The sequence below is a fragment of the Megascapheus bottae genome, chromosome 7, assembly GCF_031878675.1.
Source record: "Megascapheus bottae isolate mThoBot1 chromosome 7, mThoBot2.hap1, whole genome shotgun sequence".
NCBI classification, from domain to species: domain Eukaryota; kingdom Metazoa; phylum Chordata; class Mammalia; order Rodentia; family Geomyidae; genus Megascapheus; species Megascapheus bottae.
Genome location: NC_143515.1, coordinates 50046143 through 50069560, shown reverse-complemented (window position 1 = coordinate 50069560; position 23418 = coordinate 50046143). Strand labels below are relative to the sequence as shown.

The 23418-nt window shown below is 35.1% G+C and overlaps 1 protein-coding gene across 25 annotated transcripts in view; it reads right to left on the bottom strand.

Annotated features, from left to right (window-relative positions):
- Positions 1 to 23418, bottom strand: part of Nrxn1 (neurexin 1) — a 997953-nt gene that overhangs the window by 154621 nt on the left and 819914 nt on the right. The window lies entirely within an intron of this gene.

The following is a 23418-nucleotide window of genomic DNA, read 5'->3' as shown; positions in this document are numbered from 1 at the left end:
GAACTGAGTTTCCTTCTTCCCAGAGGCTGCCATGGAGAAGGTGCCCAGCTGCCAATATTAAATCACATCCTTTCAAGTTCTTTACCATAGTGCCTTTAGTCACGCTCTCCATTTCACAAGAAAAACTTAGTATTTCACAAGAAAAACTAGACTTGAGATTCTCTCTTTCAATAACTGGCAACAATCAGAACACTGCAGTCTGTTTAGAACTAAGTACCAAATGCTCACAATGCAGGAAGTCATTCTAAAAAGAATGGGACACTAAGACTGGTATTTAATAAGTGCCATTTCTTATTCATTATTTACAAAATCATCCAGTGCTAACAGCCTGAAATTTCTTCAGCATCTTTATTTTATAGATGATTAAACAGTGATGTAAGAGTTACAAGGAAAGACTTGATCCAAGTCATGTGATTTAATGGAGATGAATTAGAAATAGGATTCCAATCCCTTCTTTTTTAGATTTAAGATAAAGTGAAACTGAAAAAACTTATCTATAAAACTATCAATCATTCTCAGTGTACAGTTGTGCTGGCGTTTGGCTTTGAAATTCAGAGCATGCAGTGACAAACAGAAACATGTGCTTGTGTCTCATGCTGCTGAGAAGTGGGGCCAGCAATTCTTAAAGCATGTGATTTTTACCCTTCATGAACAGTGCACCATATCTGCATTGCAGGCCTCTGTCAGAACCCAGACCCTCAGGCTGTGCATGGCCTACCTTTCATTACACCTTAGTTGAAAGAAATGGCAAAGGAGAAGAAAGTTTAAAGGACAGACAGCCATCCATTCATTCCTAGAGAAATTTAAGTGGGGATGTGAGAAGCCCGGAGGATTTGACTACATTTTCTTGGTGCCTCACTTGATTCTCATCCTTGAACTAGGTAGCCAGATAATGCTCCAGGTTACATTGAGAATCATAGTTGTGGACGGGGGTAGCGTTGGCATATTCGTTGGCATGACTGCATTCATTGAAGGAAGGTATATACTTTATTTGTGACATTGTTTACTGGTTGTCCTCTTGATGCAAACACACTGAGCTTATTTACTTTTTCTCCTTTCTGGCTCCTATCATCCCTACAGGCACTCTCATGAAAAAGTAGTTAAATGCTTAATTGTTTTTATTTTCTTTAGACTGGAGGGATAGGTTGATTTTAAACTGTAGTTCCTTTTTTATATAAGCAATATATTATATCTATTAACTGTAACAATATATGTTAAGACATAAATGTGTGTTAAAATATGAAAATAGGGCTGAGAGTTTGGCCTAGCATGCATGAAGACCCGGGTTTGATTCCTGGGTACCACATACATATTGTCATTTGGTTGATAGATATTGATAAGTCTATGACTACTTGAAAACATTTTATTATGCATTGTAAGCAATTAAATCTGATTCTGTACTAAGATGTTAAAACAAGGGTTTTTATTTGTTTCAGGTTTAGCTTGGTGGCAAGTCTAAAATCAGATTATGGTTGGTTTCCATTTTTATAAAATTGAGCACAAAATTGCTTAAACCAGACTTGAAAGAAGAACTGCATTAAATACTATTTCTAAGTCCCTGAATCCAGATAGTCAAAAAAGGAAGAAAGACCAAGCAGGGGGGCTGACATTTGTAATCCTAGATTTCCAAGAAGAGGAGATAAGGAGGGGCCATAGTTCCATGTGTAAGTTTGTGAGGTTCTGTCACAACGGAGAAAGCTGGACATCCAGACAAGCTCAGACCAGCAAGTCATTATCTCAAAATTAACACAACAAGGGTCTCACCTGAAGTATGGCTCAAGTAGTAGAATTCATGAGAACAACGCAAGGAGTCTTGAGATCAAATACTAGTAGGGATCAAAGGAAAAATAGACAACAACAAAGAACAAACCAGTAGAAAAAAGGCCAACATGAAATATTCAGAAACAAATTTCAAAAGAGAGTCAGTATTAACAATGTCCTCCCCACGTGGAAGGTTAATGTAACTTCATCTCAACTAAAGGGAGAGTAGACTTGAATACAACATCTGAGGAATGTTATATGAACCTTCTGGAATTTGGTAGCAGTGGAAGCAGTCCTTGGAAAGGTGAAACTTCACTATCCAAAGAAATCTTCAAGAACAAGGAATGCCTGCCTTCCTGATGACAGAGCAAAGATGTTACAGCACCTGAGGCCACTTGTATATCACAGTTTGTTAAGACAAAGGACCCATGAGTATGACCTGTGGACCAGAAGTTTGAAACCCAGCACAGATTTGTGTTAGATAATTTCAGTTGGGCCACTGAAGAGGTGGAGAAAGACATTCCCTCTAAAATCAGGAACAAGACAAAGATGCCCACTCTCTCCACTCCTCTTTAACATAGTATTAGAATTCCTAGCCAGTGCAATAAAGCAGCAAGAAGCAAGCATAAAGGGGATCCAAATAGAGAAAGAGGAAGTAATTTCATATGGAATAATAAAAGACCCTGTAGAGCAAAAACACTTCTTAGCAGAAAGAACAGTGCAGGAGGAATTTCAATACCAAACTTTAGACTCTATTACAGAGCTATAATTATCAAAACAGCTTGGTACTGGCACAAGAACAGGCCTGAAGACCAATGGAATAGAACTGAAGACCCAGATATTAAACCACAGACCTATGGCCACCTAATCTTTGACAAGGGAGCCAAAAATATAGAATGGAAGAAAGACAGCCTCTTCAACAAGTGGTGCTGGCAGAACTGGTTAAGCACATGCAGAAAACTAAAGTTGGATCCGTCTTTGTCACCCTGTACTAGAATTAACTCCAAATGGATCAAAGACCTGGAGGTAAAAGCCAACACTCTGAAAACTTTACAAGAAGGAATAGGAGATACACTAGACCTCCTTGGCACAGGTTGAAATTTTCTTAATAAGGACCAAGAATCACAATAAATCAGAGAAAGGCTGGATAAGTGGGACTGCATTAAACTGCAGAGCTTTTGTATAGCAAAGGACATAGCTAGTAAACTAATTAGGAAGCTTAAGAGTGGGAGAAGATCTTCACCAACCATACAACAGACAAAGGCCTCATATCTAAAATATATCAACAGCTTAAAAAATTGAATCACTCCAAAACTAATCTCCAAAGTAACAACTAACCCATTAACAGATGGGCCAAAGTTAAAGAGAGTCTTCTCTGAAGAAGAAACAAAAATGGCCTATAGACACATGAAGAAACACTCAACATCTCTGGTCATAAAAGAAATGCAAATCAAAACAACGCTAAGATTCTACCTCACTCCAGTTAGAATGGCCAGGATCAAGAAAACTAATAACAACAGATGCTGGAGGGGATGTGGCCAGGAGGGATCACTACTACACTGTTGGTGGGAGTGCAAACTCGTTCAACCACTATGGAAAGCAGGATGGCAGTTCCTCAAAAGACTAAACCTAGAGCTCCCCTATGACCCAGCAATTTCACTACTTGGCATTTACCCAACCATCCAGAAACAAGGACATACTAAATCCACCAGCACAACAATGTTCATTGCAGCACTATTTACCATAGCAAAGATATGGAACCAACCTAGATGTCCCTCAGTTGATAGTAGATCAACAAGATGTGATATTTATACACCATGGAATTCTATGCTGCTGTCAGAAAGAATGACATTGCCCCATTTGTTAGGAAATGGAAAGACTTAGAAAAGATTATATTAAGTGAAGTAAGCCAGATTCAAAGGAACTTAGGCTCAATGGTTTCCCTCATTTGTCATAATCAGTAGAAACCTTGGGCTCTCCTAGCAGAGATTTGCAATAGAGCAAAACCTTGATACAAAAGGCCATATAGTAGGATGCTGAATGAAAGGATCTCTAAGATATAGAAACATAAGCCATATAATGAATGATTGTTGTCCTTAAGGTACTATGTTATCTCTCATCTCTTTTGTTGTCCCTTGCTTATCTCATATTGTTACAGTATCTCACTTCATTACCTTATATATTGGATATATTTGTATTTGGTTATTTGAAATTGGATAGAGAACAGGGGAAAACAAGAAGAGGGGTGGGGGTGGCAGGAGAGGGAAATGGGGACCAAGACATGCGAAAGGGTATCAATGTATGGGAATTAATGCACCATCTATCTGGCAAATATCATGTAACCCTTCTATTAATTACAATTAAAAATTTATTTTAAAAAAGAAAACAACAGAAAGCACATGGCTTCTTGCAACTGTTCCTTCCCAGTGGCTGTGGTAGGAACCCTAAGTGGCAGTATGAAAGCTGTGAGCTTCTTCTTGGATAGAATTTCAGGTAAGGAAATTTTAGTGATGGGATTTAGAAGTCTAAAAACACCCATTTGAATCTGTATCCTTCTTATACTTGCAAGCATCAAGCCCTGGCTGAGTTCAAGCTGGTCCAAGCTCTGGTATGACTCAAGCAGAGTACATAGAGTGGCTTAATGGAAGCATGTGCTATGGCACAGAAGTGAACTAGTTATTCTTCATGTCCGTAAGTGAAGAAATGGCTGTTACTAACCAGTTGTGATTGAAGAGAGGTCAACTGTCCATGCACTTCCTTAGGGGTCAGGAAGAACTCTTCTACAGAACAGGTTTACAGTGTGTGCATATCCTAGGAAACAACTCTTGCCATGTAGTGAGTGCATGGAGACATTTGTTATTCTGGAGTTGTCTATTTTGATGGATTTTTTTCTAAAGTACATTTGTCTCTAACTTGTTTGATAGTAAGGCCATTGTCTATTTTCCACAGACATCTATTTACCAAGGAGATTTGAGTTCTGTGAATAGGACCAACACAGTGCCAAAACTAAAAAAAAAAATCCAAACTCACTAAAAAGTTTTGCAAGTTTAACTTTTATAAAACTTTTTGGTTTCAGAGTTTCCTGCACTTGAAATATAAAATGCTTGTCTGTTACAGTGCAAAAATTTCTAGATTTTATAAGTTTTGTAACACAATAAGGACATAATAAACAATGCAGGTCAATGATGCCTAGAGAACAAATAATTCTTAAGGAATGTGTGTCTATTCTTGGATATGTTTGCTTATTATTTCTATTTTCAGTATCTTGGACCTATCATTGATTTCAACCTTATAGAGTTAGCTGGGATAAGAGCTGAGAACCGCCCAAGTAGATAGGAACAATAGGTCTCCCCCCACTTAGGACACTTTCTACTCTAGTATGAACTGCATGAAATCCTTGATAAGCAATTTAAGTATAAGTGATAGCCAAAGGCTCATTTCCCCTGAAAACTAATATTTTCATATTAATATTACTCTCAAACATATCTCTTAATATCAGCATTTAGGCTTCCCTCCAGAAACTGTAAATCTCCTCAACACAGTATCCTCAAAACATGTTGACAGGATAGTAAGTCATTTCAATTACATAAACAATAAAACTGGATAAACTTTCTTGCCAATGGATAATTACAATTTAAATGGATTCGTTTCATGTTCTTATTTTCCAGGATTAAATGTGATTGTCTTGGGCAAATTCTCATGAATATTGTATTAGCAAAACCAGCAGTCATTTCACTGGACATGTAGTGATCTCTCTATATTATCTCCTTCTTCCTTGAAATGAGTAACAGGCTCACACCATAATTTCAAAAATCTATTATAAGAATATCAGTAATGATGCATTTATAATTTAATGAAGTATTTCCATGGATTCATTAAATAAATAGTGACAAAGGTAATTATTGATTTTTTCCACAAAAGCTCATTTCTGAATAAGGATTAGAATTATTAAACCAATTTAAAAAGAAATATTATGAAATACAACACCAGGAAGGCACTTGAAAGTTCTAGGAACTGACTAGTCAATTTAGTGCTCTAAGTAATTCCATGTGAAATACACTCCTTTGAAAAATGTTTGAACCAAGATATAATGATATCTAGGGCATACTTCAAGCAAGAGGCTAACAAGACACAGATACAACTATATTCTCATCTCTACACCAATGAAATAGAACACACACACACACACACACACACACACAAACATTTAACTTTATGTAAAGCATACAGATATGCAATATTAAATTTTAATTCACTGTTTTCTTTTCCCCATTCTGGAGTTGTTCTGTAGAGGTGTTTGGCTCAATGATACCCTAAAAAATAAAAAAAAATGGTTTACTTTTATGTACTTATTTACCAAGCTCCTAAAGGGTAGCCCTAAACAGAGTGAAGCCAAGAGTCAGGGAGACAGCTGGTAGACTTGTTTACATTCTGTGAGCTTCTGTTAAAAACACTGATGCAGTCCCACACTCAAGGGTCCCACTTCAGAGAAAAACAAAGAAACAAAAAACAAATGAACAAACAAAAACCAATGCCTTCCTGACCGTGCTTGACTCAAATCCAGAATGACTTCCATAGTTCAAATCTACATTATTGATTGAAATCAAAGTCAGTCTGCCATTCTGGAGATGATCGAGGAAGGAAGGTTTTAAGAAATAGGGGTGAATTTGGACATGCAAACGCTGTTGCTAGAGTAGCAACTTTACAAGGACTCTGAAAGAGCCCCCAGTTCTTTTATGTAAACCAAACCTCTTTCCATGTGAAAGATTTAGAGTTGCTCCAGGCTGGTAAAATGTGTGTTTATCAGTTTAGATGCTCTGCTATTGAGCTGTTAATCCCCCCACTCCCTTCCAAAGCATCATGGTTTCAAAAGTTCTCTTGGAAACCTCTTCTGTGTAGCAAGGACAAAAAATCTTCATTAGGGCAAATAGAGAAGCAACGGATCAAAAAGAGATTCAAAATTCAGAGTATTTGTCTACTCGTTGGCCCTAAAATCTAATTGTGCTCACATGTGGGGTGAAATGTGCTATTATTGGCTGTATATAAAATGCTGACTGTTTAATTAGACAAGCTGTTTCCTCATACATTTTGGTAACCTTACAGTTCTAAGAAAAAGCTTAGAGGAAGATAAATCAGTAAGAGAGAGAAAACAAAAAAATTACTAGATCAGTTTTTTTTTGAAATATACCAAACACACATAAATTTGGGTTTGAATCTTTATTAGGACTGTGTTTTCAAAGTTTATAAAACAGATGACTACTTGGATGTTATTTTGTTTGAAAAGTTATGCTTCTCTGATTTGAAAGGGAATGTGAATATTCCAGTAAGCTGATATTATATCAGTCATTTGTGAATTCTTTCGTGAAGCATATGTGGTCTTTCCCAAGAAATTATAATCTCTGCCTACAGAGATAATGGAAAGACTAGTTTGTATTGATAAGAAGTATTTTTGTCAAGTATGTAGAACCTGGTAGTATAAATGAAGATGTATTAATGAGTACCTTTGAGAGAGAGAGAGAGAGGTCAGGGAGAGACAGACACACAGAGAGTTAAATGGCAGACAGAGTCTGGGCTCTGAAAATGATATGATAATCCTTTAATATTTCTATTTCATTCTACTATCTCTTTTTATTCTATTTTATTGTTGGGTGAGATATAGAGGGGTTACAGTTACATTCATCAGGTAGTGGGTACATTACTTCTTGAACACTGATACCCCTTCCTACGATTTTTTCCCCTCTTTCTCCTCAACCTCCTCCCTTGTTTGTCCCATTCCTTTCTATATTTCAAATAAACAAATATATACATATATACAATATACATTATGATCTCTTTTCACCCAAAATTAAATTAAGAATCAATATAATGTTGGGAAGGAGTGAGTTGACTAAATGACACAGTTGTAACCTTAAACAAGTCAAGAATCCTGACATTCACAGTCTGAGCTCTCTACTCTAGTAGTTTACCTTAACTAGACTGGGCCTTTGATTTGATCATTTCCTGTAGTGTGAATATCTCACAGTGTGAATATCAGACCCCTGGGTGGAATCTTCCCAGCTACACAATGGAAAAGTCATCTTGTTGATTTCATTAGTTTTATATTCCTACAGATTAAAAGAGCAATCCGGAAATGGAAACTCAAGAATTCAATGCCTTTATGTATAAAGAACATGTTGCATTTTAACTTTTTTCCCCTAAAATAGAACAATACAATCAAACGCAGCAAGGAATGATCATTAACTTTGTCCTGTGTGGCAGTTGTAATATATCAGGGGTAATCAGGAGACTTGACCTTGTATCCAGGAATCATGACACATACCTAGAGTTGGGGTCATTTCTACACTTGCTGAAATTACATTAGACCGATCAGAAAAAGATGGTTATAGGTGTTGTTATTTATGAGTTTTTAAAAGTATATATTGTAAAAATATATGTTTTTTTAAAACATAGTTGGGGGCCAGGAGTTTAGCATAGTGGTAGAATGCTTGCCTAGCATATATGAAGAACCGGGTTCTATTCCTTAGTACCACATACATTAAAAAAAAGTATCTCCAAGATACAGAAACAAGAGTCATATAAGGTGTGACTGTTGTTCTTAATGTACTGTTATTTTTCATATCTTTTGTTGTCCCTTGGTTAGCTCATATTGTTACAGTATCTTACCGTGTTATCTGATATATCATATATATGTTTATTTGCAATAGGATAGGGAATGGGGGGGGAGTGAAACAAGATGGTACAGTGCCCAAGCCCTGAGTTAAAGGCCCAGGACTGGCAAAAAACAACCAAAACCTTAGTTGGATGTTGAATTTCACACTACATAGCCCTTTAGATGTCTGTACAGAAAACATTTCAGGTGATGATAAAATTGCAACATTACTTTCCTATTTCTAATTCCATGTCTTTGCATCATTACAAGACTTAATTTTAATCTTCATTATGAAATGGGAAAATTGATGTTCTGTGCAATGATGATTTTGGAATCTCTGTGGGTTCGATTCCTCAGTACCACATACAGAGAAAAAACAGAAATGGTACTGTGGCTCAAGTGGTAGAGTGCTAGCCTTGAGAAAGCCCAAGGACAGTGCTCAGGCCCTGAGTTCAAGCCCCAGTACTGGCAAAAAAATAAGAGTCATCATTTTCATGGACAGCTGTCTATATAATTACAGTCCCACTCTAATACATCTCATTTCCAAAGCTCAAGGCACTATGTTGTCAAACTTCCTTTATAATAATTTTAGTCCTTTGCCTCCTAAATGGGACATAGGTAAAACAAAATCAAAATTGACCTTTGTAACATTTTTAATGTTTTCAGAGCATGAGAACGTATTGAAAGATTAATGAGTTATTCTCAATACAATTTTTGATATACACTAGATATAGTAATTTTTAAAAATTCTTTTCTCTTTGAATCATCACTTACAAGCAAAAAAGTAATAGTGATAGACTGACTTCATAATGATGTTATCTTGTATTGTAGAAGCCTCAAGCACAGCCCTAATATCAAATGCGTTCCATCAGAATAGCTGACAGGACTCTTCCTCCTTACTCGTTTGCTTTCTTATTGACTTCTCATTCAGGAATTCTTACCTGACATTCTTAGAAACAAGGAAATATATGTACATGTGCATACAAATCCAGATTATTTTCTATAAAATCAGCAAGGCTCTACTATCCCTGGAATGTTATAGTTCCTGCAGCCATTACATATAGATCTATGTTTATGTATGTAATTTTGGCACAACAGAAGTTTCAGAATAGCATCTATTTGAAATTCCAAAGCTGAAAATCTTAATGATGACTTATCTTCATTTTTACAGAGCAACAATAATAATGCTACAAAAATGTCAAGCAATTTTTATCAGGATATTTTAGATAAAGAGGATTTCACAAAACTTCTGGTCATCTAACCATGCCTCCAAAACTTTCAAATGTTCAATGTTCGTTGGGTTGATATCTATTCATTTCATTTGATTACAGGGATTTTTTTTTACAAATGCCACTAAAATTTTGGAAATACTCTAACATGTGAAGTTTAAGTTCCCAAGTAAAGTCTCTTATTTATCCATTCATTCAGAAAGAAAACAAAAACCACAGGCATTATAATACTTTTGCCATTCCATAAAACTCTAGAGACAGTGTAACTGAAAAAAGCAAATAGAGCTACTGCCTTTAAGAAGCTTGAGTCTCACAGTGTTTCTTTACATATTTTGAGATTCGATTGGCATGTAGCATGTGCCAAATGCCAAGAAGATAAACGGCAGCATATCAAGAGAGTGACTGAATGATTAAAGCCTTTTTGAGAAGCTGAGGATGAAAAGGAATCTGTAATGAACACAGAAATTTTCCAGGAAAAGACAGCAGTGTGAATCTAGGCCTGAGGAGAGAAACTGAGCTAAGACTAAAGACAGAGGATTTGTTTTGTTTGAATTTTTATGTTTGTCTGTTTTTTCTGTTTTGAGAGAGTCTTATAATGCAGCCCAGGATGGCTTCAAACTCACCATCCTCTTTCCTCAGTTTCTTAGTGCTAGGATTACAGCCCTGTATCATCATGTCCAGCTAAGACAGTTTCTTTCTGCTTGTATAAATATTGCTACAAATACAAATATATGCACTCTTATACACAAGGCCTCCTTGGCACAGGTAGAAACTTTCTTAATAAGGACCAAGAATCACAACAAATCAGAGAAAGGCTGGATAAGTGGGACTGCATTAAACTGCAGAGCTTTTGTATGGCAAAGGACATAGCTAGTAAATTAATTAGGAAGCCTACAGAGTAGGAGAAGATCTTCACCAACCATCAATGGACAAAGGCCTCATATCTAAAATATATCAACAACTCAAAAAATTGAATCACTCCAAAACTAATCTCCAAAGTAACAACCATCCCATTAAAAGATGGCCAAAGACTTAAAGAGAGTCTTCTCTGAAGAAGAAACAAAAATGGCCTATAGACACATGAAGAAATGCTCAACATCTCTGGTCATAAAAGAAATGCAAATCAAAACAACTCTAAGATTCCACCTCACTCTAGTTAGAATGGCCAGGATCAGGAAAACTAATAACAACAGATGCTGGAGGGGATGTGGCCAGGAGGGATCACTACTACACTGTTGGTGGGAGTGCAAACTCGTTCAACCACTATGGAAAGCAGTGTGGCAGTGCCTCAAAAGGCTAAACATAGAACTCCCCTATGACCCAGAAATTCCACTACTTGGCATTTACCCAACCATCCAGAAACAAGGGCATACTAAATCCACTAGCACAACAATGTTCATTGCAGCACAATTCACCATAGCAAAGATATGGAACCAACCTAGATGTCCCTCAGTTGATGAGTGGATCAACAAGTTGTGGTATTTGTACACAATGGAGTTCTATGCTGCTGTCAGAAAGAATGACATCGCCCCATTTGTTAGGAAATGGAAAGACTTAGAAAAAATCATATTAAGTGAAGTAAGCCAGACTCAAAGCAACTTAGGCTCAATGGTTTCCCACATTTGTCATAATCAGTAGAAACCTTGGGCTCTACTAGCAGAGATTTGCAATAGAGAAAAATCTTGATACATAAGGCCATATAGTATGAACCTAATTGAAAGGACCTCCAGGATATTGAAACAAAAGCCATATAACGAATGATTGTTGTCCTTAATGTACTATGTTGTCTCTCATCTCCTTTGCTGTCCCTTGGTTATCTTATATTGTTACAATATCTCACTTTGTTATCTGATATATTGAATTTATTTGTATTTGGTTATTTGAAATTTGATAGGGAAGGGGGGAAAACCAAGACGGGTGGGGGAAGTGGGGGGGAGGGTAATGGGTACCAAGACATGTGAAAGGGTATCAATGTATGTGAATTAATGCACCTTCTATCTGGCAAATATCATGTAACCCTTTTACTAATTACAATAAAAAACAGTTAAAAAAAATAAATATATGCACTCTAGAGAGAAAAGGTATGTAAATTACATATGAACATTTGTAGCTATCATCCACAAAATTTTGTGTAAGAGATCAAACTAGATTATGGAATTATGTATAAAACTAATGTATATCATTTATATAGATAAAGTAATTGAAAAATAGATAGCTCTGCATATTTTAAAATTTTCCAATTGAGGAATGGGAAATTATTGATAGAAATGTAGAATCTAACGGTATGCATCCTGACATTCATTTGATTATTTATTCCTATGTGTCATTTATCAATGTACCTTATGAAATGCTACATATAAAAGATTTTCTGAGTCAACTGGGACTCACCACATTTTCCAAAAGTCATTTACTTCTACAATGTCAAAAAATGATTCATCATTCTGTGCTTATATTTCAAAGCTAATGCAACATGTTTAGTTTCTTTGTGAGGTGGAATGTCTTGTTAACATATTTCTCTAGAGAACTCTTTTATCTTAAGATGTAGCAACAGTTCTTCATATAATTTCGACCTTAGGAATGCTGTTTGAAATCATATGACTAGTTTTCAAGTACCTTCCACAAATTAGTCGAAGAAAGAAAAGTTTTTACCTCTAAACTCTTTTACTTCCTGGTTCCCACAGAGAAATAGATTAACAGAGTCCCACATCTGTGTCTAAAAAGGAAATCTGGTCCGTGAAAATCAAGTCACTTGAAACAAGTTATTTTTCTAATTGTACTTCCAGAAAGCATTGAAATCCATGAAGTCAAATGTGAATTTGCCCTACAATATGGTCAAATTGTTGAAACTCAAAATCACAGAGTGCTTAACTCTGAACAATTTATGGTCCTGAATTTGAGTTAAAGGGTCATTTGTAGTGATTCACGAAATTCATTGAGATTTGTCCCTAGTTAATCTGTAAGACCCAAAGCATATTTTGAGTAGACTTTTGGATGTTAGTAATAAAGATAGGCTAAAGAAAAATGACAAGGACAAAGTCAAATCCGCAGCCAACTCTCTAGAGAAGACATGCTTCATCTTTCTCTCTATTGCACTGTCCCTGCCAGACTGACCTGTGAGGTCCACAAATGTATAAAGTCCTGTCCCATCTAAGGACCTCTGCTGTTTCTTATGCTTGATGAGCTTTTTCCTTGATTTTTCAATCCCAAAATGTTTGATTCTTATATTTCACAGAAAATAACTGACCTTTTATTTTGGCACAATGAAACAAACACATTGAGAATGTTAAGTAGCTCTAGGAATTGAATCTGCTGAACAAAAAGACAGCACTGTCTCCAAAAAAGTCCAATTACAAAGCAAAAACTCAAGATGGTCACTCACTTAAAGGTCTGTGTGTACAGTAGTTGAAAAACAAAACGAGACACAGAAAATCCATGATTAATTGGGTTAACAAAACTCTTTACTGAGTTCTTGTTATCTATGATGAATCATTGAGTACCCAATAGCTCTATAAAATTAATATTGTGTGATCTCATATCCAACTTATACACTTTCCTGTCAAACATGCACTACTAAAATGAATACAAACTGAACTTGACAAGATATAGAATATCAGAAAAATTAATCACAAATATGGTTTTCAGCCTATATCAGAATCTGGTATGCTGGTATTAGGTCTTCCCCAACGAATATAATTATTCTACATATCCAAGTGCATCATTATGATGAAATATGTTGATGCCAATAACATATGGACTTCTGTCATCTAAACTTCCCATCTTTATAAGAAATAACAAATACGAATACATATAACCTTTTGTTCTCTTAAATGAAAAGGAAGTAGAAGTTTGAAACTTTAATAGCAGTAATAAATCCTTTGTTTCAAATCACATAGGACCAAATTTGTGACTTGGTTTCAGACAATTTGATTTTGTCTGTTCAATTATCCCTAGCATCCCTTTCTGTAGGTCCAAGGTGATTAAGATGTTGCTATTTATGAAAAGAGAAAGACATTAAAGGCCACACTCTTACATCTGTCCAATAAGATACTAAGTACACAACTCCACACAACTGGCAGCAGTAACTTAAAGTCTCAGAGACAAAGTGTCTATCTAGGCATGTCTAGGCCAGGTCTGTCTGTGTACCTATCTACCACCCCATGTTTCCTCCCTCTGACACTGTTGAATCCTTTACAATGGAAGATCTGATATGCAAGTATTCTGGAGTTATTAAAAAGCATATCATTTTATGTGGCCTGTATACTGACAACCTTGATGAAACTGTAGTGGACATAACAGTAATTCCTTATCCATGGGCATTGAACTAGCCCAGGTGTTCCCAAGTGTTAGTAGGCTATGATGGTGACCTGTATGGACATCTAGGCAGACTCATACTTCAAGACGCAAGAGTACTTGCAAGGTTGTGATTAGAAATGTTGGTCATTTCCTTTCCTCTTTCATACAATAATGTCCTTCAAATGAGAGTGATTGCTTCTCAAACTCTTTACTACTTCCTACAATGAATATTCCAGTTTCTTTGACATGTACAAACTTAATTTTTTTTATTTTTGGGATAATGTATAGAGGGGTTACAGTTATATTCATCAGGTAGTAGGTGCATTACTTCTCACCCTCTCATGTTTTTGTTCCCATTTCTCTCCCCCACTCCTCCCAATCATCTTGTTTCTCCCCATTCTCTTCCTTATTCAAATAAATAAAAAATGTATATATAATAGTCAATCACACCGGGTAAACCTCTTTATCTTTCTTAGGTTTAATTTTTACCTTAATTATTTGAAACCACTCTTTCAATTGCATCATTTTTCTCCCTACACTTATGAACATGGGTCTAGGGTTCAGTGGTATCGTTTTTAGCTTGATCTGATTTTTTTTCCCTGATGCTGTTTAGAAATAGAGTTCTAAATACTTCATATGAAGAAACATAAAGATATCAGTGCTATCCCAAAATGAACAAAAATAATAAAAATTCTTTCTCTTACATCAAAGAATATGATTTGATATCAGCAACAGAAGAATAGGATATTTAGTACTGGTTTGGGTTCAGTCCAGTTAACAAATGACCTATTATTAAGTAATAAGTTTCAACACTTACATTTAATGATAGATTAGCACGAGGTGTGAGACGCATTTAATGTTGGAATAAGATGCAATAATTCCCAAAATGGTAAATGTAGCTGTTCATTTCATGACACTTGTCACTAGTCTGTAGGTAACATTGTGTGACAATGAATTTCAGGTTTGTAACACTGAAAGAACTATTATTAAAGTCATTCTACAGTTGAAGAAAGGTGGTACAGATATATACAGCTATTAAACATGAACACTGGACTGAAAGTCTATTCTTTCCTGGTTTCAATGTGTGTATGACCTGGCAAGAAATATTTTAAAAATTCTAAGATTTTTCAAATTAGAAAACATTTTATATTCATACTTAAGCAAACAAGTGAGATATCATTAAGATAGATTCCATAATGATATTAAAAAGAACAGAAATGTATTCTTGATTTTAAATTTTTCGATGTACATCTTTTTATTATAATTAATAGAAGGGTTACAGGTATATTCACCAGATAGAAGGAGCATTACTTCACACACATTGATACCTTCTGATGTTTTAATCCTCATTTCCCTCCTCTCACCTCCTCCCCTCATCTTGTTTACCCCCTTCCTTTTCCTATCTCAAATAAACAAATGAACCTATTTGCAATATACCAGATTACAAGGTAAGTTACTGTAAAAATATGAGAATAACCAAGGGACAACAAAAGAGATGAGAAATAAACAGTACATTAAGAACAACATTCATTCATTATTTAGCTCTTGTTTATATATCCTGGAGGTCCTTTCATTTAGCTTCATCCTATACAACCTTATGTATCTAGGTTTTGAGCTATTTTTTGAAATTACCTAGCAAACTAGAAAAAGTACATTTCAGGCCATGATGAATCAAATGTAGCTGTAGTCTACTGACAACAACACATTTAATTCTAAAAGCATTCCCACCAAACTAAGAAGTAAAAATTACAGTATCACTCATGTTTTTGTTTTGTGTTAGACATGTCTATCAATGTAATATGATAGAAAGTGGAAATAATGGTTCAAATTATTGGAGAAAGTGAAACCAATCACATTCTATTAACAATCAAACTAAAACCACACTGAAAGTACATTGCTGCGAGAATAGTCATTTTAAATAATAGAAAAGTGGTGTTCTTCAGAAATTATTTGGAATAGGCCTGAGATAATCATATATGATAGCATATATCTTCTTAAGAGCAAGCAAAGATTCTCAGTAGCTAAGAACAAAAGGTAAAATATGTGTATAATAAAAATGTAAATAATTTTGGCAGATTTTAAAAAATGTAGACACAGGCACCGGCACATTCATGCTTGATTTCTCTGTGCTAAACATCTTCTGTAATAGAAAGAATGAACAACTCTGTCGTCAAAGTCAAGAGAACAATTCTTTTTTTGTTTTTGTTTTTGTTTGTTTTCTTTTTTTGTCAGTCCTGGGGAAGGGGATTGAATTTAGGGCCCAGAAACTGTCCTTGGGCTTTCTCAATGCTGGTGCTCTACCACTTGAGACCCAGCACCACTTCTGGCTTTTTCTGTGTATGTGGTAGGTACTGAGGAATTGAACCCAGAGCTTCATGCATGCTAGGTAAGCACTCTAATACTAGGCCAAGCTTCCAGCCCAGAACAGACTTTTTTGTCCATCACAATAATCAACATTAACAAATGATGAAACTAACTTTTTTCTTGGTTTCTCCATTTAGCCCATCAACTTAATTTTCTACATCTTTCAGTTCACCGATTTCCTTAATTGAGGTGTGATTCTTCCATCTACCATGTTAGGTTTTGAAATACAGCTTGGTAGTTGTGGGTCAGAGCTTTTAGAATCTTGCTTACTGTTCATTAGATATCTTTTTTCATATTCTTGATGAAATGTAAATGCAATTCAAGGATTTAAACCATCCCCTCATCTGTGTTGCTTTTGCTCCAACCTTATCCTTTATTCAAAATACTCCTTTGTGCCCCGGCTCTCTGAAATTCAACCATTCTTATTTATCAGAGACTTAAACTTCCTCAGATCTTCACTATCCATGCTAGCAAGAGTATCATTCTGCTTGAAGGAGAACATAAAAATCTGAATAAAAAGTAGTTGACCCAGGTTTGTTTTCATCCATCACTAAACCATCATAATCTAAGCAGGTGTCTTCCTAATTCAGCCTCCTTCAGAGAAGCAAAATAAACACATAATACATATACTCTGCTAATTCTGAATTTATTCTTTAGTCTAACTCAGTGTAGGAAATTTATGTCTAATTTACTATCTCTGTCTTGCATTTATGAGCTCAGAGTAATTTGTCTCTGTCTCTGTGTCTAACCTCCCCACCTCCCCTCCTCTCTCTCTCTCTCTCTCTCTCTCTCTCTCTCTCTCTCTCTCTCTCTCTCTCTCTCTCTCTCTCTCTCTCTTTTTCTCTCTCTCTCTCCCTCTCTCTGTCTCTCTCCCTCTCTCTGTCTCTCCCTCCCTCTCTCTCAAAAAAGAAAAGAGCAGTCCAGGTAAGAGAAGTCAGATTCACTCTTTGAATATGACAGTTTTATGCCTCACTAATCTTAATTTTATATTTATTCCAAACTGCTAGTACATATCCAATAGAAACAGAAGTGATATCTTCCTGCCATATAAGAATTATATACATATATTTATATTTAATTTATAAGCAATCTACCTGATTAAGAGGACTTATTATGAAAAAATGATTTTTCATAGTGTCAATCTTAGGGCTAAGCAATTACATTTGCTATCTTTATAACACTAGTGGAAAAAATTCTTGCCTAATTGATTTTGAACCTATCCAAATATGCCTGAAGGCATTTCCTCAAGTTTTCCCAAAGTCCAATCGCTCTTCTTTTTTATTTCCTCTTAATTGGAACTAACAATTTTTTAATACAGAGAAACACATTGCTGGTTGAAATGGTAATTACTTATACCTCTTGCTGGGGTACTATAAAGAGCTATGTGGTGTTTTGTTAATATTCTACTGGCATGTCTACAGCAATTGAAATTTATTGGCAAGATTTATGACAGAGTATTGCAGACTCTAATAAATGACTCTGGGAAACTGGGGAAACTCACAAAGTTAAAGTTATTATCTGAAGCTCATAGAGGTAATTAGAGATGTGTCTGCAAGTGTTAAGTCAGCTGTGAGAAACAAGAATGATCAATTAAAGCTTTGGGAAAGAAGTGGGGAGGGAAAAGAACAGAAAAATTCAATGAAAAGAAATCAGGACACTGAAACATAAAGATCAGATCTCAAAACCACTTCTCAAATTACCGCAACGATGTTAGATAGCTACTAGAAAAGAACATAAAAAAGTATTCATGGAATAAGTTACCAAATTTTGAAAATCTGAAAGAAAACACTGGAATCTTCAGATGTAGAGCTACAATAAATAAAAAAACTCTCTGCTTCCTCTCTATTTCTCTTCTTCCAACACAGTCCATTTGGTTTGTTCATTTGTTTGTGACAGTCCTCAGAAATTGAAGACTCACTGTGAGCTTTTCGGTTCTAACACGTGAGGCCTGGCTCCACTTTAGGCAGTTTTGGTGGTTAACTGAAAATAAGAGTCATAGATTTGCTGCCTGGGCTGGCTTCAAACCCTGATCCTAAGATATCCGCTTCCTGAACAGCTAAGGATTGCAGGTGTGAGCCTTCAGCATCAGGTAACACATAGTATTTTGAGATGTTTTCAGAAAAGGAAACCCAAGTTAACATATATGAAAAATCTGTAGAATGAATGACACAGCAATGCAGCAGATACTGTCTATACATGTTTTCTTTTCTTTAAGTATTCTGATTTGTTGTGGTTCATTACTTGAAATTTAATTGAAAAAAAAATCTTGAACCTTTCTGGTATAGGAGGTCAACTGGAGATAATCTTTTTTAGTGATTTTCTTAAATGAGTCACAAATACAACAGAAAATCACCTATCTGCATATAGTTTCCACATATCTGTTCCCCAAAAGTCTTTGGGAATACAGAAGGCAATAGACAGTACAAATAATTAGTCAAGATTATTTGTATAAGGCCTGAACATTCCTATCACTTTTATGTTGGAAAGCAAGAATTCTAAAACAAGCAACTATCAAAGTTATAGATTAACTTTCAGTCAGCAAAATTGCCATAGCACTGGGTAAAGAATCAACTACTTCTTAGTTGCAAAATTATTAGAGGGGTCCAATTAAAATCTTTTAAGTCAGAGATAAGGAGAATGGGCCATAAAGAGATCTGGGATTGTTTTTCCACATGCTACTCCTCAATCTTAATGTAAATAGAGATACAAACTGTGAATAAACTAAGAAGCAGTCTTATCCAGGCTGTACTTGAGCCCAAAAGGTAATAGACAGGCTTAAAAATATGTTTGTAATAAAGCAAATAAAACACAGTAAACAAGTATCAAAATTAAAGGTGGACTATATGAAATGTATTAAATGATTACACTGTCTTCCAAAAATCATTTCTTGCTATGTAACTCAAAAAGGAAAAACAAAAAACAAAAAAAAATGAGTACTCTATTTTAGATAGTATTTTATTCAATAGACGCCTCTGTGGAGCCTCAGATAGCCATCAGAATGCATTCAGTGAGTATTTCTCACAGATTTAGTGAGCCAAATTATAAAGCCTTGGGCTGTCAGGGAAAAAAATCCACTGTAACTTTTGACAAGACCATGACAAAAATATACAATATGTTCAGCCACTTTCCTATTATGAAAAATGCTAGAATTGGTCAATGGATTTCATTGCCAAGAAATTTAATATAATTATACTTTTATGATCTTGTCTAGACTCTACAGCAGTAGCAGAAATTTTGTTAAGTCTATACTTGAAATAAGTTAAATACCAAAATGTTCCTTTTTCCCCTACTGTAAGCACCATGATGTTTTGTAGAGAAATGCCATTTAGTTTAGCAAGTGAATGGGGAAGGTGAAGTTTCTGAGAAGAAGTAGAAGGCCCAGTGTTATACTTAATATAACACATCATTTGGTGACAATACATTGAAAAGGAGATCTGTGAGGCAGGGGTTTTCAAACTTCACTGTGTGTGTGTGTGTGTGTGTGTGTGTGTGTGTGTGTGTGTGTGTGTGTGTATCTCTTGGGAATCTTGTTAGAACACAAGAATCTTCAATTTTGCATTTCTCATAAACTCCCAGGTGATCCTGAATCTGCCTATCTGAAACTCATTGCTCGAGCAATAAGGCTATCATGTAAGAAAAGTTTCAGAAAATTTCATGGATAGATCCAGTCTTCCAAAAAATACCCTTCAGTACTGCGAAAATAAACTATGTTGGAAGGTTCTAGTGACCAGACTGCTTAAAATCATGAGCTTGGCATATTTAGTAATTTTAACACAAAAGAAAAAAACACTTGGTTATCTCATATTGGTATAGTATCTCACTTTGTTATCTGATATATTGAACTTATTTGTATTTGGATATTTGAAATTTGATAGGGAAGGGGGGAAAACCAAGACGGGTGGGGGGTGTGGGGGGGGGAGGGAAACGGGTACCAAGACATGTGAAAGGGTATCAATGTATGTGAATTAATGCACCTTCTATCTGGCAAATATCATGTAACCCTTTTACTAATTACAATAAAAAAAAAAGAAAAAAAAAGAAAAAAAAAGAAAGTACTGAACAAAGAAAAAAAAAGAAAAAACAGAATAATGTCATTCTAGTGAGTATGATTTGTTTTTGCACTTGGACAAAAATTCTTATAAATGAGCATTTTTTCTTAAATAACAATTTCTTCTCTACTTCTCCTGAAGGTCCCATATTTATTCTTGCCTTTGTGTTTTATTGCTTTTAAATTCAAAAGCAAATTTTATAAATTATTTTAGAAACCCTTGCAGGAAACATATAAACTAATTTTCTCAAAAAAAAAAAATATATATATATAGAAAGTGGCACTATGGCTCAAGGGGTAGGGCACTAGCTTTGAGCTGAAGAGCTTGGGAAAAGCGCCCAGGCCCAGACCGACAAAAAATACATATATATATGTAAATATATACACACATGCATACATATATTTACATATATACACACACGCATACATATATTTACATATATATGCATACACACATATATACATGCATACAGACAGACAGACAGACATACACACATATACATCCTTGTAGACTAAGTGTCCCCAGATACAGACAGAATGCACAAGGATATAAATTATGACATCTGTCACTGTCTTTTTCTAACAGGCTCTAGAATACATTTTAATTCACTAAGAACAGATTTCTTTTTTTTCCTACTTTTTATTTTTTTGCCAGTCCTTGGGCTTTCTCAAGGCTAGGTCTCTACCACTTGAGCCACAGCACCACTTCCAGCTTTTTCTGTATATTGGTACTGAGGAATCAAATGCGGGTCATTGTGCATACTAGGCAAGCACTCTACCAGCAGGCCAGGATGTTGGCCTCTAAGAATAGATTTCTTTGCAAATGATCCAGATCTATTTTTGCCATTTTTCTTTAAATTTTAATTATCATTAAATAGTTGTGAAAGGAGTGGTAAGTGTTACCCTTTGAACATTCTTTCCCTTCCCTTCCAAGTACATATACTTTTGGGGGGGACACTGAGTCTCAAAACAACAATTAATGTGTTAATTTACTATTTTTGTTGCTTTTATAGACTATAAGATAAAGTTCAGGTTCCAAGTCCTGGAGCCTTGGAACCAATACTTTACGTTACTGATAGATTGGTAGCTTTGTGCTGCTCACCTAACCAAAGTCAGAATTGCTGCACACATTAATTAAATATTAGCCTATGGGAGAAAAGTAGGTTTGTGAGTCTATAAGATATACATATATGAGTTTATAATTATAATGCTTCTTGGTCCATATCACCACTTCCTTGTTCTACCACATCGCCCCCATCCCTAATATCAAGTTACATAGCTTATTGTTTTACACAATGTACATTAAATATGATTACATTTGCCCATCTTTCTTTATATTTTTAAGAAAAGAACACAGCAATCCAAATTTATGTACTTTCTTATAAAATATTTTTGCAGCTTCAGGTATTCTCTGAGATAAATGTCTTAGGCCCTTCCTTTATTTGGAAATAGTATGTAGTGGTCATAATTGTCTATGTAAGTTCTTCTTAAAAAAATTCCAAAGAAAGGAAATCACAAATTTTACCCAGTTTTTCATCAGAGCTTTCTTTGTCATGTCCAAAGTCTGTAGTCAGGATTAAGAAGATGTAAAAAGCTGTAAGAAGAGACAAGTTGAAAAAGAAGGATCATTTTAAAAAAGAAAGTCTATCATTTGAATATAAAATGTAAGAAGGTCTCTTCAGAGTGAGTGGTAAGTATACATAAGAGTGTAATCCAAGCTCAAGAGATTTTCCTTTAAAACCGTGATTCCTTTAACAAGGCAAGAGAATCCAAAAAATATGGATGTAAGAAAGCTTCCAGGCTCACTGAAACATCCTAGAAACGTCCACCTCGCTAACCACTTTCAATGTTGCATTCCTGTATTTACTCCAGTTATTTTCATATTTTAAGTTGATCATGATAGTGTAATGACTACTGTTCAGAAAGAATCAAACAGAAATAAGGCTTTCTATAAGTATACTCTAAAAGTTTCTTGTTTGTTTTTAGAAAAATATTCAACTATCTTTTTAGCTCAATGCAAAAAATGGACATGTGATGCTTTCAAGTACTCAATTAGTTCTTCTGAACTCCATTCTAGGTTCTTCTGGGAGGAAATGTTAATCAATTCTTGCTCTATTTTGGATTAAGAAACCCATAGTAAACAGGCAAATAAATCACTTGATACTACTCTTGTGATTATTCTGTTTTACATGTAAAAGCAACCACTGTGCTGTCTGATTTGTTATGTGCTTTCAAAGAAAATATAGAATCTCCAAAATACAGGCAGGGACTTCTGTATTTTACATCTTTATTAAACAACTAGGATCCTGTGAAGAATATGCCTGGGATACATCCAGAAACATTTGCATATAGGAAACGTTCCAAATGTATCTCCTTATACATATACATAAGCCCAGGACAAATTTGTAGACTAGTCCTTGGAGTCAGATATCATTAAACTATTAAGCACTACTTACATTTTACGTGGGCAATAAAACACATTAACCTGATCCTACACACTTTCCAAGAACTACAGATTCAAAACAGGTACTATGCTGTGTGTAGGTGTATAGTCTATGGATGTGTATGTGTACATATGTATATGTATGTGTAGTACATTATTTGTGTAATGTATGCATGTGTATCTTTAGCACTTTATGTGTAGGGTGAATCAAAAAGTACACACATTTATCCCCAGTCTTAGAGTATTGTTAAAACATGGACATATGTTTCATTAAAATGGACAACTTCAAGTCCTTGAACTTATGGATCTGATACTAGCAATAATTCTTTATTTCTCTTAAAGATTATTGCCTTTTGCAACTTATTATACCACAGATTATATAATGAACAATATGTCTTTTCCCTCATTGGTAATTAAATCCTCTTACTTTTTCTATCCTTACTGTAGTAATCATTCACACCACAAAACCCTGCATTTCTATTGAGACATTTTATGGGAATTTCATGTAAGTCACTGATCATTTTTAGAGATATATTGACTAAATATGGCTTTCTTAGTTGTGGATATCTGAGCATATAGTGTGATAATAATAAGGGAAGATGTTCCTTTTTAAGCATTTATAACATGGTAG